Here is a 24,323-nt window from a genome sequence, read left to right as displayed (position 1 = left end):
GAATATGGAGCCTCACACCCCAGAGGGAGGGGTGTGGGAGACATAACTTTGTTGATTAATTGATGGGATGATTGATTCATGGCAGTTTACGTGTGGGTGAAATGGAGAGCTATGTATGGGATGAATTTTTTTGTGGGGACAGATGCCCATTTTTTTTAGGTGAGAGTGGGATGTTGGGGAAGGGTTGTAGGTATGTTTGGTGAGGTAGGTTGGATAGGAGAGGTTGCTTTTGCACCCTTGATCTGGCATAGTCTATCATCCAAGTCACATTAGATGACCCTGCGCACCATACCTGAAACCTGAGTCTGGGTGACAACCTCCTCTCTGTACCCGTGCCTGGGGGAGGAATGAGCCCCATCCCCTGAGGCAGTTCCACCCATGGGTGGTGCAGGACCAGCAGAAGGAGCAGCTCCAGGTTGGGTCCCAGCACGGTGCTACCACCAGATGAGGTGGGATAGGCAGATCCTCCAAAACTGGCCTCCCCAATCATGCTATGTGTTGTGGTTTGTCAAGGTGTATAGGTTAGTCATGAATAGAACATTTAAACATTAGTTGCAACAACATGCATGGGTGTTCCAATTAACCTAGAACAATAAAATTCCATAGCATACAGAACACAGGCATAACTGGAATAATAGTCAGTATTGTAACAGCATGCCAGTAACAGTTACTGCAAAAGGCCAATAACAGTGGAATTTCAACAAGGTATGTTAGCATGCAACCATTGTAATATATACCCAATAATACAATGCAAGGCCCAACATTAGTTTTTGAGAACAACATATGTGGAAATGAAACCATACTCGTAGTATAAGAATAAATATTTGTGATGCAGATAAGGGGTGGGGAGAAAGAAAGAGATTCCATACCAACTGTATAGACTATATTTTTTCACAATAGTACTGCTCAATACTCTACAGGTCTGCCCTTACGTTATGACTACATGTGCCCTATAGCTTTTGTAGCATCTACATACCTCTCAAGCTGTCCGCATAGGATGGTATGGGCCAAGCTGTAAGAACTATAGGCACATAACTACAGGGGACTATTACATGTCAGGGGAACATATATGACTAACAAGGTGTAGCCTGCACTGATGCTGTGTGAGTATGTTCAACTGGATTTATATTTGTGTCCAAGATTATTGGCAACAGTGATCACTAGCTATGACAGTGTGACACTTGAGAGTCATGCATTGTGCACAGTGTAGGGAGTTTATACCTATCCTGCTGTCATTTGTAGGCATGGGGTTAGACTATCAGCATAAATTCACAGATGCACCAGGCATACAGCTGTACCAACAGCAGAATGTTTTAGTTGTGTTATTCAGTAGGAATAGTACTGTACTTCATGATGTTTTATTTAATGGAGCCTTATCACCTGGATAAGCAATTCTGTTGCATCTATATCACATAATCGAAGCTTCAAAACATTGACTCTGATATGGTTGAGACCATATCATCAATGTGTAGAAACTTGAAATATGAAAAAAAAAACAATAAACAAAACAATGACTTACCTAAATATTACAAGCAGGGGGGCAAGCCTCCGTGCACCCCCACACCCCCGCTACTTAAATATACCAACTTCAAGATCGCACAATAGTGCAGTAAAGGGAAATCTTCCCTTACAGAGATTTCCGTTAAAACATTTGATGTTTCAAAACTTTGATGATATGGTGCCGACCATATCAGTTTCGAAGTTTTGAAACTTTGATGAAGCAATATAGACCCATGCTGTTTACACACTAGTACATCTGGACACAGACATTAGTATACCCTTTATACAGCTACTACAGATAATTCTTTTACCTGCAAGTCCTCTGTGGAGAATATCTGTTAATATGTGACTGTTTCTATAAATAGTCAGTACTACTTGTCTGTTGCTATAAATAAATCTTATTACCAGTCTCTGGATTCAAACCCTGGTCTGCATGTGGAAAAAATAACAACATATGTATTGCTTATTACACTGAGCTCCTGGGCCACTGCTGTATGTTGGTTGACTGATATATGTCTACAGCTCACCTGCTGACAAAGTCTGACCAGGTAATATCAGTAGAGTGTCACAGAAGACTGTAGTGACAGTTGAACATACATAGATGAGATTCAGGCATGGCAGAGATAGTAGGCGAAGTGTGTATTAATACTTGGAATGCAGGTGCAAACAATTAACCCCTAGTGGATGGAAATATGTGTGATCTGTACAGACCATATCAGGGTGCTGGGATGCCTACCTGACACATATACATTTGCAGATGGCATATTTGCAGTCTACAGCTATTACTATGTCATACTTGCCTGCATCAGCATACCTACATTCAGGAATGGATATAGCTGAAATGCAAAGATTAATACAAGACAATCCTGAGGGAAACATACTATAATACCTTATACATTACTTTTCAAGGTTCACATGTTAGTGCAGAACATATATCAAATTGCATTCTATCTTGTAGTACAGCTCCACATCTACACTTCAGCATAACAGTTCTTTATCAGTCAAACTTCAGTCACTTGATGGTGTTATATCCATATTTGTTTATTAGCACCTGTAAAATTGGGTTTCTTCAACAACAGACTAGAATACACACAATTGGCATACATTTGACAAACTTTATTGTTCTCCAGTTGAAATAATGCATGCATTGAAGGTGTGTTGTTATTACAGAACCTATGCAATACTAACTTTTATTTCCTTCACAGTTCTGACTGCAGTTGTACTGTATTTCATGTAGATCATGAATGAATGTCATTTAGTCCCTTGACATTTAGAATGCCAGTATACATTATTACCAGATCATTAGTATTAGTACCATATACACATGTCATTCCTACACATTAATAATGTTATTGCAGTACACTCAGAACAGAATATACATACTGGCAGTTAGTACTGTACTCCTCCATATTTATACAGTATATTGCAAGATATATCTGTACTCGCCACACTCTTGGCACATCCTCACTAGGCGCACTGCATGGGCCTCCAAGTTGCAAGCCCTCTCCTTTGCAGCTATGAGAAGGAAAATGCACCATTATGTGTACCTGTATAACAGATATTCATGCTATAATTTGGTAAAGCAATGGTTCCTATACTTGCAAACTTCGGGGTCACTGCAGTCCCGAGCGTCTTGGATCCACTGGGCGAACAGCTCCCCCTTTCTCTGTTTCAGGTCACCATAATGATGATGCACCTGCTCGCCAGAGCAGCGAATTCAAGTAACATTGGTGAGATCACGTACCAGAAGGTCCCAGGCCTTAGATTGTATTCAGAGCCCTGCAGCAGTCTGTCACCATGGTCTTTGACAAGGTGCCCAACAATGACCCTGGACTCCAACATGCCCCAAAGCTGCACCCATAACCGTGCTCCCTCTCTGACTCCAGCCATAGCTCCTGCAGTGATTAAACTCCAACAAGTTCTGTCTGTATTTCCACCTGTGCAGTTTAAAATAAGGCTGTTTTTCCACCCTTTGCCACCATTATAGCATTTTTAAAAATGCTAAGCGAAGCTTAGCATCAAGCAAACCTGCTAAACTTAGTTGAGCAGTGCTTAAACTGGCAATGCTTATCAATGCATAGCGGTGTGCAAACCCACTTAGCTGCGCTGAGGACTACTTAAACTGGGATTGCTTAGCAGTGCCCAAACCAGCTAAGTGGAGCTGCGTGTGCTAAGCACTGCTAAAACAGGTCCTGTTTAAGCATTACTTGGCTTTGTTTAGCAGTTTTTACCTATGAACAAATCAGAGTTTAAAAACAAAACAATCATCAAAAGTATTTGTTCATTAATGTTAATTTATTATCATGTGTATCTATTTTACTTTATATATCCCCTAAACATATGCATTTCACTATGTTATCTGGTAGTCTAACTTTAATGTATTGGACACGTGTGTGACTGGGGCTTTTATAGTCAGGTCTCCACTGAAAAAGGCCTTCTGGTCAAGCTGGACTAACCCGGTTAACAAATTTCAATATATACATAAAAGAAAATGTACAACATTTCCCTATCACATATAAAGAGCTGAAGGGCCGGTATTCAAACCGTGCACCTACTGCACATGCAGCCATCACTCTAACCATTCACTTACCCTGGATATGGTGATCAGAGCTATACTGTTCTATATAACTCTCAGTTATGTTTAAGCACTGCTGAGTGCCACACTGTGCAAACCCGCTCAGCTATGCTTAAACTTGACCTTTTCTATTAAAATGAAAAGCATTTGGTTTCTATCTTTAGATTTCTGACACATGTTTCTTGCTAAGAGCCATGCCACACTGCACAAACACAAGAATAATAATTACAAAAATAAATAAATACATAAATAATAGGGACACTACTTTTTAACATTTAACATTTAATTTCACTGCAGAAAAACACACCACTGCGAGAGCAGTAAAAAACACTGAAAAAAATCACAAAACACACACAGAGACTGGAGTAAATGGTCACCATCTAAACTTTACTGTGCTTTCTAGTACTTCAGCATGAAGACTTCCAGGGAATAATTCATCACAAGGATAGTGCTGAATTAAATACACTTCAATAAAACAATTAGCCAATTGTTGAGTCATGGTGATGAATGTACATCAAAACATTAACAGCTGAATGAAATGATCAACTCTGACTTACTGCTCTGACTTCCTGCTAGCTGACATTTCATAATAATGCATATATATAAAAAAAACTACATTAAAACACGGCAAATGTATGCCAGAGAACTGATTGAATAACATTTGAAATGAAAATATTTATAACTAGAAAATACTATATACATTTCAACTAATACTACAATACTGATATTGCAACTAATTTTATTCATATAAATCCAATTCCATATTAAGACCATCAGGCCATAATGTCCCACAATTAATAATACATCTACTCTCCATTCTTAGAAGAGTATGTACATGATCAATGCCTTGTTTTACATATGGCTTGTTTAATACACTAAAAAATAAATCACTGATATTTCCATTTTCGACAGAATGGAAATGCTGAGCTATGGGGTTATTAAGCCTCATATTCCTAACATCACCTAAGTGTTCCATAATCCTTTTCTTGACCATCTGTCTGGTTTGTCCAATGTACCATTAAATGGGCTGACAATTGCATCCAATGGCATATACAACACCACTGCTATTGCAATTATAAGACCCTAAGGCCCTAATTTTTTCCCATTGATCAAACTCCATGAGATGTTCCTAACCTTGTCACATATCTTACATCTTCCACACCTGAAGGTACCCACTGAACTTACATTATCAATAGCTCTATGGGTGGCCTTCACATTAAGTAACTCTTTGAGATAAACAAATCCGCTATGTGAAAATACAGCCCTACCAGTGAAAAACCTCCCCACCTCATCATCCTGTTTGATGATGGGCCAAAGCACGTATACTAGAGCTTTCCAAGTCTCGGAAAAGGGAGAAAATTTATTAACAATAAATATATGTTCCTCAAAAACTTTCTTAGAGCCATTATGCTTATAGACTTTTCTATGGCCTGATGACAAGGGAATAATCTCACCTCTGGCCCTATTTTCAGCTTTTTTCAAAACATCCTTAGAATAACCCCTACTGGCCAACTTGGATGTAACTATGTCAAACTCTCTGTCCAAAATTGTCTTGTCATAAACATTACCACCATATGGAATTGGATTTATATGTATACAATTAGTTGCAATATCTTTATTGTAGTATTAGTTGAATATATATAGTATTTTCTAGTTATAAATATTTTAATTTCAAATGTTATTCAATCAGTTCTCTGGCATACACTTGCTGTGTTTTAATGCAGGCTTTTTATATATATGCATTATTATGAAATGTCAGCTACCAGGAAGTCAGAGCAGTAAGTCAGAGTTGATTATTTCATTCAGCTGTTAATGTTTTGATGTACTTTCATCACCATGACTCAACAATTGGTTAATTGTTTTATTGAAGTGTATTTAGTTCAGCACTAGCCTTGTGATGAATTATTCACTGGAAGGCTTCATGCCGAAGTACTAGGAAGCACAGTAAAGTTTGGATGGTGACCATTTACTCCAGTCTCTCTGTGTGTGTTTTGTGATTTTTTTGAGTGTTTTTTACTGCTCTCGCAGTGGTGTGTTTTTCTCCAATATGTCAGCAGCTGGAGCATCGGATACTAAAGCTATACCTGATTACAACTTGGGGTCCAACTCTTTTTCATATGCTGAGATGTGGAAAGAAATGGATGAGAAGTTGGCCTTATCTGACCCTTGATCTTGTGTGGAGGTGGGGAACCAGTTAGCAACCAGGTATGAGAAATTGGAGTGTCTGCTTATTAATACATAGCAGATGTTTTAATCTAAAAGAGTTACTTAATGTGAAGACCACCCATAGAGCTATTGATAATGTAAGTTCAGTGGGCACCTTCAGGTGTGGAAGATGTAAGATATGTGACAAGGTTAGGAACATCTCAGGGAGTTTGATCAATGGGGAAAAAATTTAGTGCCTCAGGGTCTTATAATTGCAATAGCAGTGGTGTTTTACATGCCATTGGATGAAAATGTCATCCCATTAAATTGTACATTGGACAAACCAGACGGATGGTCAAAAGAAGGATTATGGAACACTTAGGTGATGTTAGGAATATGAGGCGTAATAACCCCATAACTCAGCATTTCCATTCTGTCCATAATGGAAATACCAGTGATTTATTTTTTAGTGTATTAAACAAGCCATATGTAAAACAAGTCGTTGATCATGTACGTACTCTTCTAAGAATGGAGAGTAGATGTATTATTAATTATGGGACCTTATAGCCTGATGGTCTTAATATGGAATTGGATTTGTATGTATAAAATTAGTTGCAATATCAGTGTTGTAGTATTAGTTTAAATTTATATAGTATTTTCTAGTTATAAATATTTTCATTTCAAATGTTATTTAATCAGTTCTCTGGCATACATTTGCTGTGTTTTAATGTTGTTTTTTTATATATATGCATTATTATGAAATTCCAGCTAGCAGGAAGTCAGAGCAATAAGTTAGAGTTGATTATTTCATTCAGCTGTTAATGTTTTGATGTACTTTCATCACCACGACTCAGCAATTAGTTAATTGTTTTATTGAAGTGTATTTAATTCAGCAGTATCCTTGTGATGAATTATTCCCTGGAAGGCTTCATGCCAAAGTACTAGGAAGCATAGTAAAGTTTGGATGGTGACCGTTTTCTCCAGTCTTTGTGTGTGTTTTGTGATTTAATTTCACTGCCATACGGTACTCTGGAAGTACAGGGGATGTGTTATGGACACTGTAACATACCCCCTACAAATATAATGTTTCACAACTGGCCAAGGACACATTTATTTTAATATTCTAGTGCCGTTCTACACTTAGACAGTGCAGGGTGTGTGTTACTGACACCATAACACACCCACTACACATAACTTTTACGACTGACTGGGAAAACTTCAATTTAATATTTTAGTGCCGTACAGCACTTTGACAGTGCAGGGGGTGTGTTACACACCTCTAAGCACTGTAACACACTCCCTAAACTGATTCAGTAACTGTATACATGGCTCTCCCTCAGTAGCACACCTTCATTAATATGCAAGGTATGGAAATACCAGTGATTTATTTTTAGATGTATTATTAATTATGGGACCTTATAGCCTGATGGTCTTAATTTGGAATTGGATTTGTATGTATAAAATTAGTTGCAATATCAGTGTTGTAGTATGAGAGGGAGCTGCAGATATAGTCATGGTACATTCCGTGTAGGGCTTGCACTATTCCTACATGGAGTTTATTAAATCCAGGGGATATAAATTGATAGTGTGTGCAGATTCTAAAATGTATTCTCAAACACAACAGATTATAGATATATTTACAAAATCTTATGCAAAGCAGTTTGGTGCCACAAAGGGGGAGATAAGTTTTCCTAGTGACATCCAGGTAACCTCAGATACTGGAATCAAATTAGATTATATTGAAAAAGTACTGCACAAACTGGATCCAAACAAAGCACAGGGAAGAGATGGAATTAGTAATAAGGACCTAAAAACACTTCAGCAAGAACTTACAGTACCATTATAACTTATTCACTAGGTCATATAAATATGGGGAGAGTTTTCAAGATTGGAAACATGCTTATTAAACCTGTTTTAAGGGAAAGGGAGTAGGACAAACCTAAAGTGATATAGACCCTTAAGTCTACTTTCATGTTGTGGAAAAATAATGGAGAAGGTAGTACTGGATAAGTTATTGTCAGAACTGGATAGGTTGGGATTTGAAACCATATATCAGCATGCATATGTTGAAAACAGATATATTACCATCTGTAACATGATGTTCTATAACAATATAATAACAGCTATGAATGAAAAATTGTGATGTGATGTAATTTATATAGATTTAACTTTAGCATTTGACATGGTCATACACAAGACACTGATCAATAAATTAGTACAACTAGGTATTGATGTACTCTTGATAAGAAGGATAGCTGCATGGCTTACAAATAGGACATGGCAAGTATCATACGGCAACTGGACAGGTAAAATTCTTGGTTACAATCAGGGTGTACCACAGGGCTCTGTCCTGGGACCTTACTTGTGTAGATTGTATCTTTCAGACCTAACATTTTCATCTGAGGTGTTCTACAGTCTATATGCAGATGACCTGGAATTTGGTAAACTGATTATATGTGTTACAGATAATGGATGTCTGCAAAATAACTTAACTAAATTGACCATTTGGGCACAGGAGAAGAATAATATGCTGATAAATGCATCAAAAACTAAGCACATGAGATTTGGGAAGCATAAATTGAAAGGTAAATACTTAATACAGCACACTGTGATTGAAACTGCAGACTCATTTAAGGACCTGGATATATGGGTACCAGCTATGAGTTTTTCTAATCATATCAGCCAATTGGTTAATGATAGTTATAGAACAATAGGTTGTATAAAAAGATTTATAAAGTCTAGGAAATCAGAAATGATGAAGTCATTGTTAGTTACATTAGACCCAAACTTGAGTATGGAATAACAATATGGAAGAGTGCTGAAGAGGAGGTGTGAGTGGAGAACTATGGGTATGTAATTATGGGCCTAGGCGTGCAGGTGTTGGCTGCAGCGGTTCTATGTGGACTGCCCCAGGGATGTAAGCAAAAGTGTACATTGGGCAGACCCGACACCTAATGAGCAGCCATGCCCAGTACGAGTTCCACAGCAGCAATGTCTAGTTTACAGGGCAATGGGTGGAATAACTAGATGTGCCGTTGCAAACCCACTGAATGACACCAAAGAACACATGGTCGCAACACCCCACTGTAGGCATGTAAGCCAAACTAATTGGCATCAGAAGGTATTATTGCTGTCCACCCAGGGGTGTGAGTGTCCAGACCTACCCCCAAATGCAGGGTACATACACAGCTGTCGCTGTAGAAGAAATGGCCAGCTGTGGACCTTCCCATCAGCCATCCTGCACATCCCTGGACATGTCCCCTACTATCATCCCCTCTGTTTGGCCCAATAACACCACTTACCTATCGAACCCTGTTGCATTCGTAGTAATGTTCACAGTCACAGGTAGGTTACACCCTCCATAAAACTATATCGGCAGAATCTGGAACCCCCAACCCAGGTGTAATAACACATGAAGGGAAAATCCAAGCACATTTGGATCACCACCTGCTCACCACCTGGCAAAGTCCATCACCCCCCAACACTTCAGACTCCTACACCAACTACTGACACTAACACCTCCTGTCCTGCCTTGCATACATATCCCAACACCCTGCAAACCTGCAGTAATGCTCCCCCACCAATCAGTCAAACGACCTACTATACAGTTAAAATGTTCTCCCCTCCACCTACCCACCTACACCTCCACTATTCACATCTACTCCACAACACAGGTATGGCATAACTAAACCTAACCCGAATACCTGAGTGTAACCTATCCAGAAATGCTAAACAGGAATCCCACTTAACCTTACACTGACCTTTGTGAACAGTCATACCTGACATGTACACCTGACTTAAGCATGTATAATACTGACATGTACATGAACTAGAGCGGGGGTATGCGGCAGCAAGTGGGAGTACACCTGTTTGGACAGCGGTAAGCAATGCCCACACTGGTTAAGCAATGTGGAGGCCAACCCAGTGTAAGACGCTGTAACTGGAGGTCAGCAAGTCTGAGCCTAGTGCACACCAGTGCATACCCGCCTACACTTCCCCCTGCAATGCCTTAGGAACGCTGTAGCCCACAGCCCTCATCGTGGCCAGTAACAACATAATCAGCACTCCCAGGCCCCCCCCCCTCGCACACTATAGTCCAAGTGAGTTACCACGAAGGCATGGCAGATATACAATAAGCTGCTGTTATCACAAACATATCATCTGGCACAGTCAGTCAACAGCATAGGAAATGTATGTAAGTATGTACATTAATACCAGAAAACATGTGCACAGTACTCAGTCACAGTATTCTCAGCAGTCTATGAGTATCAATGAACAGCGCCTGTCCACGCATACTGTGAGAACAGTAGTCTTGTATAATACTGAAGAGAGGAATGGAAAACGGGGCACGGCGTGTGTGCGTGTTTCATCCGCAGAAGTGGGAGATGAGGCTGGTCTGGTGTGTGAGCAAACCACTGCTTCTCAAAACCCTATCAGGATGCTACCAGTGGGAGAAACAGTGTAGGCCAGCAAAGTGTACTCGTGAAACAACAACAGATCCGTCCCTGCCAGGATGCACCAGACTTTATGGGTCACAATAATGTTTCCACCAGCATCAGAGGTGGATGAAGGGAAGGCACGAACGTACATGGACTAAACGGATGAAGAGCCTGCAGAAGGTTGCATCGAGACAGTAATATGGAGGAGTACCGAGACGTGCAGAGAGGGAAATGTGTGGAGGTGTGGTATGGCAGGGCTAGCAACTGCAAAATGGATGGATGCTGTGTATTTGGAGCTCTGGGGCCGGGGAAAGGGAGCATGGATATGACATTAAGGTAGAAATATGCAAATTACGCAGAACTGCAATTGTGTAGTGGGCAGAGCATTCGCTTACTGCGCAAGCATTTTCGGTTCGAGTCCCACTGCAGCACATTCTATTTTCCGTGTGAAAACGGTATAACAAAATCATTTTGCTGTATAACCTACTAAATGACATTTACACTTGAACAGGAGTACTGAATTACACATAGCCCACTCACTATTCAAAGGATATGAGATGACACACATATGTATACACAGACAACCTTTAATGGTGTATTTTACAATAATGTATGCCATTACTGTCAGCACATAGATCTGCACTTATGTAATCAGTGAGGAATGCAAGGCCCACACAGAAAAGTAGATGCAGACAGTGCAGATATATAACATACTATACTGTCCAGGCCAGGCCCGTCAATTTGTACAACTGTGGACAAAGGATTTGCCATCAAGATAAGTAACAATAAACAATAACAGATATAGTTCAGCAGCCACCAGTTACACCCCATAGTCAAGGTCTAGGGGAATATTAATTACCTGTGATAATGTCTATGTATCTGTCACATGTATGGACCCTGACCAACAAATGTCGTGGGAGTCCACGATATGACTGAGATGATAGCAGGAATGCTAGCAGTGTATTATGATAGGCAAATACTGAACAACCCTTAACCGTATCACAGAAGGACAAAGCCAGACATATATGTGGAGGACAGAGGCAGAAACACAGGGCCTTACTCATAATATTGCTGTTACATGCCCTGCACATTGCTGGTGTTACAGGATTCATTGCAACATACCCTTATGCAGAAATAACACATCAGGAACACAACTGGAAGTAGCCATGTACTGATAGCAAGCAACAGACAGACAGACTGCTGGGGATATATCTAGGACAAGCCCTGTGTGGTGCACAGGCAAAAGCAAACAGACAATCCACTGGCCATCATGTGGATAGGCAGACAGACTGCATTCCATCCTAAAGTACTATGTAAACGCAAACACTGCAAGAACAGCAATATACAAAGCACATAACAACACTACTCACTATGTCTGTAGGTCTGGAACTTCTTAAGATTGTGTAGTTGTCCTGTGTCTGCAAGCCCCACTGTAATAGGTACTGCAACCTGCCATCTGTAACACTGCTGCCCACATACAGGAAGGATGCCCTCCATACTGGAAAGGTGAAGGGACAATGCCCACATGAGTAAGCAATTTATACTACTGGGTTGCCATGACAATGGTTAACAGGATCACTACACAGCAAGCTGCACGCAGTCAGCAACTGTTGCATACTGATTGGTGCAGGGCCCATCACCTGATCATGTGCATCACCTACAAAAGCCATTCTGAAATCCATTCAAACCAACTCATTTGCTCTACTGGAGAGGGAGACAGAAGGAAAGAAAGAAAGAAAGAAAGAAAGAAAGAAAGAAAGAAAGAAAGAAAGAAAGAAAGAAAGAAAGAAAGAAAATAAAAAAGAAAAGGAAAAAAAAAACATACATATAAAATGGACCTCACACAGTGGGGAATAAATTACTACAGGCCACAACCGAGAAGGCGTCACACCCGTCCAAACAATAAAAGGTATGTAAAACATAACTGTATGTAATTTAATGTAGTATGTGGTATAGATTAATAGGATTTATGATGTAGAATGTTTGATATGTGCTATCGGTAGTTGTCCCTGTAATGATGTCCCACTGAACAACTACTCTGGACAATACTGTCTGTCCCTGTAAACAGTGGGACATACCCGCCAACTGTGCAGATCAGCAATGAATGACAAAGATGTCAGCCATAATATCTGTGTATGTTATGTTAGTGTGGCAATAGCTGTTGGTGGATGTACTGCCATCATGTTAAACACATGGGTGTCAGAGCACACCACTTGCAGGACAGTCATGTGAATGTGTAATGTAGCATGCACAAATGCCATAGGTGTGAAATAGGCATACCAGCACTCTCACACCATAGTTACGACCCCAATGTTAGGCTGCATTCACATGTGGCACCTGTCTGTGTTGTAGCAAGGCAGAACAGTGCAGCTGTGAATGAAAGACAGTTACAAAATGCGGACTGGATGTCTGTATGCACTCCATATATCTGTGTGATACGGAATGTGATGTGTATGTGTATAGATACAGACACTCATATAGACATAGGTATACTCACAACGTACAGCATATATCTACACATATATGTACATAGCTGTATATTTATACACATATATATATAGTGGCACTGACAATGGCATGCAGGTGAAATAGTCTGTAACAGGCCAGAAAAGATAAGTGTCCCCACAGGGAGCATGGCTACAAACACATAGCACAAAGCGTGGCACATACACATAGCACAAAGCTTGGTACAATACAACATATGTCCCAATGGTAGGTAAGCAGCTGACATAACAATTGCAGTCTGTGAATGTGTTGTTGTAGCTGATATGGTGGGGGGAGACATATATGTGTATTAAGAACTATGGTAACCCTGCTGTATGGGTGGCTCAGACCTGTTTCCATCCTTATGTCTTCCAGGAATCATGTCGCATAGTCACCTTCCTGCGTACAGGGCCGCTGAAATGGCTATCATCATCGACCACCTAGTACAGCATTACATACTTCTTTTTGGCTGGACAGCCCACGACCAGCAGGACAGGACTGCCCTGTGGAATGAGCTAGTCCACAGGGTCAATGATGCCAGACTGCATAATCGCAACTATGAGCAGGTCCGGCATCATTGCACCGACCTGCATCGCCATGTACATCGGCGTGCAGCTGCCATAAGGGGGGACTACCTCGCAACAGGGGGGGCAACCCACTCATCCACCCCTCACCTGTGTGGAGGAGCTTCTCAGCAGCCTAGTGGCACATGTCTGGCCACAACATCAACACCTTGCAGGGCACATCTTGGAGCTGGGTGTCAACAACACACCAGCTGAGGAGAGTGCAGGTAAGGCCCCCGGGCACATCGGTACACCACTCATGTATATGCACCTGCATCTGTACAGGTACATCATGCAAAACTGAGATGTCATATACATAGTCTGCTGCTGTTTAGTAGTAATAAACTGTTGTGTATAAGCTGTAATATTGTGTAATTCTACTGTTGAAGTAACATAATGCTGCACTTACCTGTTATGAATGTCACAGCTGTGGCCACTGACTACAGCTTTCTCGCACGCCTATGTAGGTCCCTGCAGGATACCACCACAGCAGCAGCCCATAGCTGGTGAGTATGGTTCATGTTCATGCATGATGATAAACGGCATGTAATAGCTATGGGCTATCCCCCATGCACATATCTAACACACCTACCCATACTGCATGCTGTACACATTCACATTTTGTTGCTAAGAAATGCACTGCATCACAGTAGATACCATGCTGGGGTATTGAAAAGGTACAACAGACACATGCAAGATAACTAACATCCTGTTAATGTACAATGTGTCCACAGTGATGTAACATGTGGCAGGACACATGGCCTATAGTAGGGACATGTGTGACTCAACACCACCATGGCTGCAGCTGCACATAATCAGCTTAAGTAAACGTTGCAGACGTAACCCTGACCTCACAGCACTCATGGCAGCAGTGTGTGCACTCCAAGGGATGTGCACATGAGTAGACCTGGCAACCATGCAGAGGTCTGGGACATGTATAGGGCACCCCTCACAGCCATGGTAAGGTCCGTTGGTTGTCAGTGTAATAGTTATGTACTGGTCATACATGCACTGCTGATGTTGTGATCTGTAATGCAGACATCAGGCATCCACAACTGATAGCTGTTCACATATCATCCCAGGTATGTGTTGCTATAACACATAGGGGCTGTGAGTATTGGAGCTGACATAACTGTCACAGTACTACAAATGCATCAATGGTTTCTATACCTGCGAGGTATGGTGCACAGTACAAGGCAGGGTGTGGAACAGGCCACAGTAACACTTTGTACATGGGTGCAGTGTTAACACGGGGAGGGGCCATCACCTACCAACAAAGCCCATGCCTCACACACATGTATACTGCCACTAGCATGATGTCATTATAGTTGCACTGCATGCTGTTGAGCTCCATATATAATGCATGTTGACAGAAGGCTAATGGGAGTGCTGTGTCTACAAATGTTGTGCGACACCACATATAGGAGTGTGGGGTGTGTGTGTCTCAGTTGTGTTCATAAGTGCAATCTAGTGGAGTGTGGACGATGCATGTCAGATGTGTGTGTGTGTGTGTGTGTGTGTGTGTGTGTGTGTGTGTGTGTGTGTGTGTGTCCATATATGCACAGGCGATAGTGAGATTGACCACATGGCAGTACTTCTCCTTGGGATTGTGCTGTACATGGAGTGAGACATGGGACACCAGGACAACCTGTCAGGTATGTAAACACAGGACAGCTGATAGCATAACAAGGTCTGTAGCATGGAGCATGCATTGGGAGGTGCAGTGCATACCAGCAGCAGATAGGTAGCTGGCTACCCACATATGCAGCGCTACAAATGCAATGAGGAATTACCACAGCACATCAGTGAGTGTATTGAGGTAGTACTGTCATCGGCATGATGGGTCACATGTGCAGCAGATGTGGCATGGACTGAGAAAGACTGTAGTATAAGGCTCTGGCATGTGACATATGTAGTGAATGTAGCAGTCCCAACCATATAGGGGCCTTGTACACCATTAAAGCCCATACACAGGGTAATACAGGGTGACAGCAGTGAGGCCATGTACAACCTACTCCACCCAGGTCAGGGAGGCGATGGAGTGATAGGTCAGGTGTGGTAACCACACATGTAGGCATGGAGAGGGTTGATATGTTAATGGGCTGTAGTGATGCGTGTATATTAGCAAGTGCCATGCAGGAAGGGGAACATATATAACTGACTGTGGGACTGCCTGCAAACTCAGGGAAGGTGAGGTAGTATGGTGGCTGTCAGTGTGAGTGTGTGTGAGTGTGTGTACTGTTATGCACTGCTGTACAGGTCGTAACATGTGTATTTATTTCCCCAACAGGTAGCGAGGTGGGTCAGGGTCCCTCCTGCATGCATACTGAGGTAGGTGTCCCTACAGACACTGATGATGATGAAGGTACAGTTGAGGCACAGATGGGGTTGTCAGAAGCTGATACTGTGCCAACATGTGTCATCACCCTCCTAGCCACCCCAAGCCTGCACACAGTTACAGTGCCCCTACAAACCCCATCACATGTGGCCATAGCAGAGGGACAGTTGGTGCTTGGTGGCAATGACCAGGAAAGTGTGGTGTCCATGCCAACTGTGTCAGGTCACAGTCAGCATAACTGGATGTCCGGAAGGCCACCACATCGAAAGATGTACCGTGGTGCTCGTGGGAGGACCGCAGGTCATCCTGCCCCTGGCAGAGGCACCACAACTGGTAACACCAGAAGCATGTTTCAGGCCATAATGGAGGCACAGGCATGTATGGAAATGCACTCCAGACAGGTCCTGAGGCTGCAGAGTTCTGCTTTCACAGCTGTAAGTGGCAACCTTCATTAACTCACTGTTGCCTTCCGTGAATATACCGAGGTCATGGATAGATGGTGGGGTGAGATGGTTGGCCTCCTCGACCATGGTATGTCTGTGCTAGAACGTGTGGTGGGAGTGGTGTGACGGCCGCATGGATGTAGGCCAGAGACACCAGCAGCTGGTGGTCAACGTGGATATGCCAAGATGCACAGCCGCTCCCACAGTGGCAGTACCAGCCCCAACACACCACAGGGGCTGCTGTCCACACCACAGCATGCCACATGCACGCAGCCCTGGCCAGGCCCAGGTGTGACATGGTTCCAGTGGACATATGTCATCATCAGGGAGAGTAGCACCTTAAGTTCTTTACCTGCACGTGCCCATGGAACCCATGGCAGGCACAGTCAATGTGTTCATGGCTGGAGGGACTGAACTGCACACCCTGCCAGGTATGGTCTGCAGCTGTCCAACATTACCCATTTAGGGCAGTCACATGGTGGAACTGTGTGCATGCATACCCACACACTATGCAACCACACCTAGGGTGACCCCATACCGACACACACCACATCACCACGCCCCAATCAAGGAACCACACCCCTCACCCACACATGGTGACACATGTTTGGACCACCATCAGCCTCTGCACACCTGCAGCACACCCTGTGCATATGATGATACCTGTGCCACATCCTTGTCATCTCTAACATCAATGCAGGGACAGGCTAACATGGTTCTGATGCTGACAGTGACTGTAATGGGGTGCCACAATGTACCACAGTGTAGAATGTATTCAGGGGAAATGTGTACTGCATGCATGTCAGGCAGTGTAGCCATGCAGCTAGGATGACATTCACACACCCTGTGCATATGATGATACCTGTGCCACATCCCTGTCATCCATAACATCAATGCAGGGACAGGATAACATGGTTCTGATGCACACGGGGACTGTAATGGTTTGCCGCAATGTACCACAGTGTAGAATGTAGTCATGGGTAATGTGCACTGCATACATGTCAGGTGGTGTAGCCATGCAGCCATGGTGCATCTCAGCTGTTGGTAACACCAATTGATATCCCCATACTGTCTTCCATTTGTGTTGTAGGCATGCATGTGTTGGCAGGAGGATGGTCCGCAGTCCTATTCCACAGGGATATGTCAGTGTGGTGACACCATGGCAGTGACATATGTGGTGTACAGTTGCACACATGCCACAGGTATGTATAACAGTTATTGGCCGTGCAAAAGTGACTGGTGGCCTGCTGATACTGGTATAATCTGCACCCTTATGTCAACCCATCCACATACACACACATCCTGACTTAGCAACACTGTGTCTAGACCCCAACCTGGGTATGTAGTGCTACCAAACTGTGTGGATGTCATTGCACACATGACACCATCTGTAGAGTGAGGTGTGTACCAGGTCACATGCTACATGCAGACCATCCACGGACACTTACAATAATGGGGGATGTAATGTTTGTATATGGTGAATACATAGTGTGTCATACCATCATATACACATTGACCGACACATAACGGGTAGACACACATCTTAGAGACCTGGTTGTATAGTTGCTAACTAACTAGTCCATGTGTCCAATGTGTTACAGGTAGGCTGCACACAGCACATGTGTAACTAGACCGTATCCTGTTATCTGTTACCTGTATGGGTGATGGTGACATTGGCCACTTGAGAGTGGTACGTGGGCCACATACCAGGTGTACCATGGTGTAAAGACAGTGTACACAGCACCAACATCCCCCACTGGATATTGTACACAGTAGAACCCATCTTGATACTCTGACATACCCACTATCACACATTGGCCACAACACAAAAACAACCCATTGCATATCACAACAGTGGTACCACAGGGATATGCATGTGATGCACACGCCACAGGCATAGTAGGGTGTTGCATTGCATTGCCACACCTGTAGGTGACAACAACAATATCTGTACTACTGTGTGGCAATGTGTATTGTAATAGGAGTATGTGGACTTGGACCAGTGTACCCTACAGATATGCATACATGCACATATACACACACGTGGCAGACCTCAATGGGATTCCCATGCCTACCGACCCACTGGTGCAACACTGTTGTGCTGGTACTGCAAGGCACATGTAGCTGTTAGGGAGTGGAGTATAACAGGCTACATGTTACGTTAATGGGGTTGAGAGGCACCACACAATATACAAGTCGTACAAATAGGCATTCCCCCCCAGCCAAACACGTCCACCCTGCAATACACTACCAAGTGTAGGAGATCCTATAACCAGGGCCAGTGGCAACATGGGCACATGATATTACCTGGACTACATCCCACCTGTACGATGTCAGGCTGTTATTGGTAACATATCATGCAGTACAGTCTGGCTCCCATGGTGAATGCATTATGTGGAAGCCATCAACATTACCAGGCTTCAGATACACAGGAGATATGCAGATACAGGTATACATATATATGATTTTATATATATATATATATATATATATATATATATATATATATATACATCTCTCTCTCTTTCTCTCTCTCTCTCTCTCTCTCTCTATATATATATATATATATATATGTATATATGTACATATACATGTGACTACACATACACACGCAGTTATATGTACAGTACATAACTTAAGTGGTAGGTGCACACAATATGGAACAGCCACTATGCCTACAGTTGACCCCTGAATGACTGGACACTGTATGTGCCACCCATACAAATGACAATCGTTGCCTGTAACATACACCCACAGAGAAGTCATAGGTGAAACAACACCACTTGCAGACATAGTAACCTGTCATTGTGTACTATTACAGTTCTACATGCCATGCCATATAGCTGTTCAGACACTGACAACTATATCAATGGAGTGATGCTGCAGTAGACCAGTTACACTCATATAGTAGGGTGGAAAAGTTCACAGCTGTTGCTGTCCAGGCCAAGCCATTCACATTGTACAATAGGAAAGACACACTGGGCCACAGGCTACCTAACAATGGACAGTATGTACTCCAAGTGTGTAGTTCAGCAGCCTCTGTCTACACACTGTACAAACACAGTAGGTGGTATAGACATTTTATGACCACATGGATTGTAACTGCTACATAACATGGCATAATTGACACCATCACATGCACACCAACACACAGAACAGTTTGTATGGCAGGGGGCAGTAGACCTGCAGTACCCAGAGCCATGTCAGTAATGTGTATATAGGTGAAGTATATGGTACTTTACATCCAGATACCTTAAGGCAGCTCAGCCCTGATACCCCCACATTTTGTAGCAGCCTAGGTCTTTCCTGGTGCTCCCCCCTAGACTCAATAATACAGGGTCATATACCACTGTTACATACCCTGGGCTCTGCAGTGCATGAGGGCACACATGTATTGTTTAGGTGGCACCCACACATATATGGCCCCAGCCCTACCATATGTATGGGGGTTACAACAGCAGTGGACTGATGGCAGACATGGCAGTGTGTTATACTCCCAGCCCACTATGGATCAACCACTGACAACAGGACATATATGCACAGCTTGGTATGTAGGTGATGGACAGAGGCTGGAATACAAGCACATATGTGGAGAACTATTGCCATACACTACACAAGGTGCAGGTGTTACAGGATATTTAACATACCCTTAGTCAGGGAATTGCTGGTATAGACGGCCATGGATGCAGACATATACCGGTAACATGCAGCACACACAATGCCAGTGTATTATTTGACACAAGACCTGTGTGGTGAACAGACAAGACATGCTAGGCACAGCTCCAGCCATCAAGAGGGTAGGCCAACAGTTGTGTGCTATGCAGACGGACTACATTCCATAGCAAACTAGTATGTGCAAACACACCCTGTAACACCAGTACTGTACAAAGCATAACACAACTCCACTCACAGTCTGTCTGTACTTCCTGATCCTCCTGCAAATATGTGGCTGCACTGAGTGTGCTATTTCTCCTGTATGGGGTATTGCTGCATACTGTCGGTAGCACTGCTGCCCACATACAGGACGGATGCCCATCACACAGGAGATGTAATGGGACTGCGCACACATAATGTGGGGATCAATAGTGTGTGGTTGCCATGACAGTATTAAATGGCTGTAGTACACATGTGTGATCATATATCTAGCTATCTGGATATGTATATGTATATATATTCTCACCATAGTTTCTGGACATGAAGTGTAGGCCAACCCCAGCCCGTATGTTATCAATGTCGTAGTTGCAGGGGATGTCAGGTATTTCTAGCAGGTGTACTACTAGGCTATTGCTACTGTCATTGGGATTGTCTTCACAGACATGGTGTGTGTGACAGGTCACATCTGCTCATAACATGTGTGCCATTGGTTACTGAATAATATCCAAAGGACATCAGTGTACAGTACTGCTGCTCACATGTAATGCCACTGTGGACTGCAGCAGAGATATTGGACAATATATGTGGGGGTCTGACACAGTCTGTACAGTCCAGAGGTATACACATATGCCCTTAGTGCTACACATGTGTACCATGCCTGACAATATGGATGTGGATGGCCTTGTAGATGGGTATAACACATCATCTAAGGCCAGCTTCGAAAGAAAAATTGCACAAGACACTAAAGACAATCACAAGGCCTTCTTTAGTTATGTCAGGAACCTGGGTGGCAACTCCCAGATATGCTCTGAGTTAGTGCAAAATGACAAAAAGTACACTGAACCCACAGACATTGCCAACATCCTGGCAGACAGGTTCAGTGCAAATTTCTCCCCCCCCCCCCAAAAGAGCAAATGTCCATCTCAACAGAGTGTAGCCTCCCTGACATCACAGATGAACAGGTGAGAGCTGCCCTCTCCAAAGCAAAAAACACAGCATCAATGGGACCGGACGGTGTCCCGGGCTGCGTCTTACACGAGCTTCAAGAAGAACTTAACCCTCACATAAAGTCACTGTTCAATCTCAGCCTTACTACAGGATATGTACCCATGGAATGGTATACAGCAACAGTGGTCCTGCTCCAAAAAGGAGGTGCCACAATGGACCCCGGAAACTATCGCCCTATAAGCCTGGCTAGCCTGGTCTGCAAAGCTATGGAGCATATCATCATGGAACTCATAAACAGACATCGGGAACCTCCAGACACTGGATCCCACCCAATTTGGCTTTGTTAAGGGCAGATCTTGCCTCTTGAACCTGGTCAACTTCTTTGAAACAGTTACCAGGGACATAGACGAAGGGAAGGTAGTCAACACAGCCTACCTGGACCTCGCAAAAGCCTTCTACACAATACCCCACTCGGGCATCATAAATAAGCTCACCAGCTTAAATATCAACCCCTATGTCACAAGATGGGTTGCAAACTGGCTCAGGGGTAGAACCCATATGGTCAGAATTGCAGGTGCCATGTCAGACTCTAAACCAGTTACAAGTGGCGTCCCACAAGGCTCAGTCCTGGGACCTCTCTTTTCGGTATATATTTCTCTGAGGTACAGGCTAACACGGGAGAACTATGGCTGACCAAGTTTGCAGATGACTGCAAACTGGGTGCCATAATCGACTCTCCGGCTGACACAAGCATCCCCCAAAAGGGTCTCACAGAGATGGATAACTGGTGCCAGAGCCATGGCCTAAAGCTAAATGCCATAAAATGCATAGTCATCCCCTTTGGGAAAAACAAAGTGCCCACAAATTACCGCATAGGAGGTAATCCATTAAGTATGGAAGAAGTAATCAGGGATTTGGGGACCCAAGTAGATAGTAATCTCTCCTTTGACAATCACTTTGCCAAAGTGGTTAGAAAGACCTTCTATATAGCCCACCTTATCACAAAAGGATTCACATCTAGATCAAGAGAGGTCATTGTGCACCTCTACTTATCACTCATCAGGCCCATTATTGAATACAATGCCCCATTTGGGATGTACCTTACCCGACACCTGCAGCAATTGGACAGACCCCAAAAGTACCTCACTAAGTGGATCAAGGGACTCAAACAGGTGCCCTATGCAGTTTGGCTAAAGAAACTCCAGCTCTACTCAGTTGCTTACTGCCTACTCAGAGGCGATCTGTGCCTGACGTATAAAGCCATGTCCAACCCAGGATTAATGAATATGCTCCACCTCAGGAAATCCAAATCCCTTAGAGCTACACGCTCCAGGGACTTAAACCTTAGCACAGAAATAAATAGGACATGATGGAGGGACAGATTCATATCCCAGAGGCTCCCCTCACTCTGGAACAAAATCCCAGTCCAAGTTAGGCAGAGCCCCTCACTGACCCTCTTCAAGAGAAATCTTGACGAGTGGATGGGAGATCATAAGTTTACCCCTGGGATCTCTTCTGGGTCCCTGCTAGACAGAGGCACAATAAACTAACTGTAAAAGGGCTATCTTCTGTGACCTACTATTCAAAGGCACAGTCTACTAATCTAAAAGGGTGGCGAAAGCCAAACACACTCTGGCTAGGCTTATAAATGCCCTAGGGCAGATAGCCTAGTATCAACCTATGAACCTATGAACGAGTGGTATATAATGTCCACCATAGGTCATGCACTCACACCTCCCTGCCTGGCCTGTAACGGTATGACTGCTGGTACAGGGGTGCCATGACCACATACTACACAATAGGTATTGACATACATCTGCACTGCATCCCGCTACCCTGTCTGACATACATGACTGTTAGGGGAGGTCCGGCAGCAGGACATCTGGCTAGTATCTGCACATGACATCCCACTGGGTAGGTACACTCAGCTGCTAGGCATGTCACAATGCACTGTGCAAGCTGCAGGCAGACTGGCTCAACACTGGCCTACACCTCCCATGGGGGAATGTACATGTACCTGCATATAAAGCAGCCTTCACAGGCATGTCACAGCACAGGGTAGGATACACCTGTGTGACAGTGCATATGCACAGCCAATGTGAACACAACCACAGCCACATATGGTTAGCAAGCATGGTATTAGAGTATATGTACTATGTGTTCGACACCATCCTCATATGTGCCACTAACAGACTGCCCTACATATACTGGCCTTCTACAAAGTTTGGTCTGGTGGCTGTCTGTGGTATGGGACATGTGCGTTTATGGCCCTACAAACATGTATGCCACTACAGTACAATACAGTGGGGCAGCATGTAACATCTGATAGTAGGGGAACTAGAACAATGTCATCTACCACAGTCTGTACACAGGCTAAGGTACATATCAACACTACACACACTGTCAACATTCACCATAGGTACACAGACCTCAGTACTGTATGAACATCCTCAGAATGTGCAAGTAATGTAATGTAATGTAACCCCTACTGTACATAACATGTGCAGCAGTCAGATATATCAGTGGCTTGTTCTCAGATATGATGCCACAAAGTATGGTGTACAGCACATATGCATCAATTCATGCATGACATATGTACAAAGGTTGACAGAGGTGTGGCTGGGAGCACATACACAGGACCAATATTGACATGTTGCTGTGATGACCACATACATTTACTGTTGTTATAAAGCTGTTGCAACATATGTCCTTTGAGGGATATGACTTCTGTGACTAACACAGCTTTCTCCATCTACTGACTGCAATCCTCACACTACCTACAGCAGTCGACAGCTAGATGCTCCGTGCATGACACATGCAACCACGGACACAACACTGCCCAGGCTGCAGATGACCCTGCAGATGGAGATTCCCCATCAACATGGAACCAACATGGCAGGTATTGAGACATGTACATCAGCCATATCCACACAAACACTGTGAAAGCAATATTACTCCAAATGCAGTATAGCAGCACTTACCATCTGTAGTTAGGTCAGGCACATCCACCTCCCA

The sequence above is a fragment of the Protopterus annectens genome, chromosome 12.part0 (assembly GCF_019279795.1).
Source record: "Protopterus annectens isolate FY-2018-M chromosome 12.part0, PAN1.0, whole genome shotgun sequence".
NCBI lineage: Eukaryota > Metazoa > Chordata > Ceratodontiformes > Protopteridae > Protopterus > Protopterus annectens.
This window is presented reverse-complemented; position numbering follows the sequence as displayed.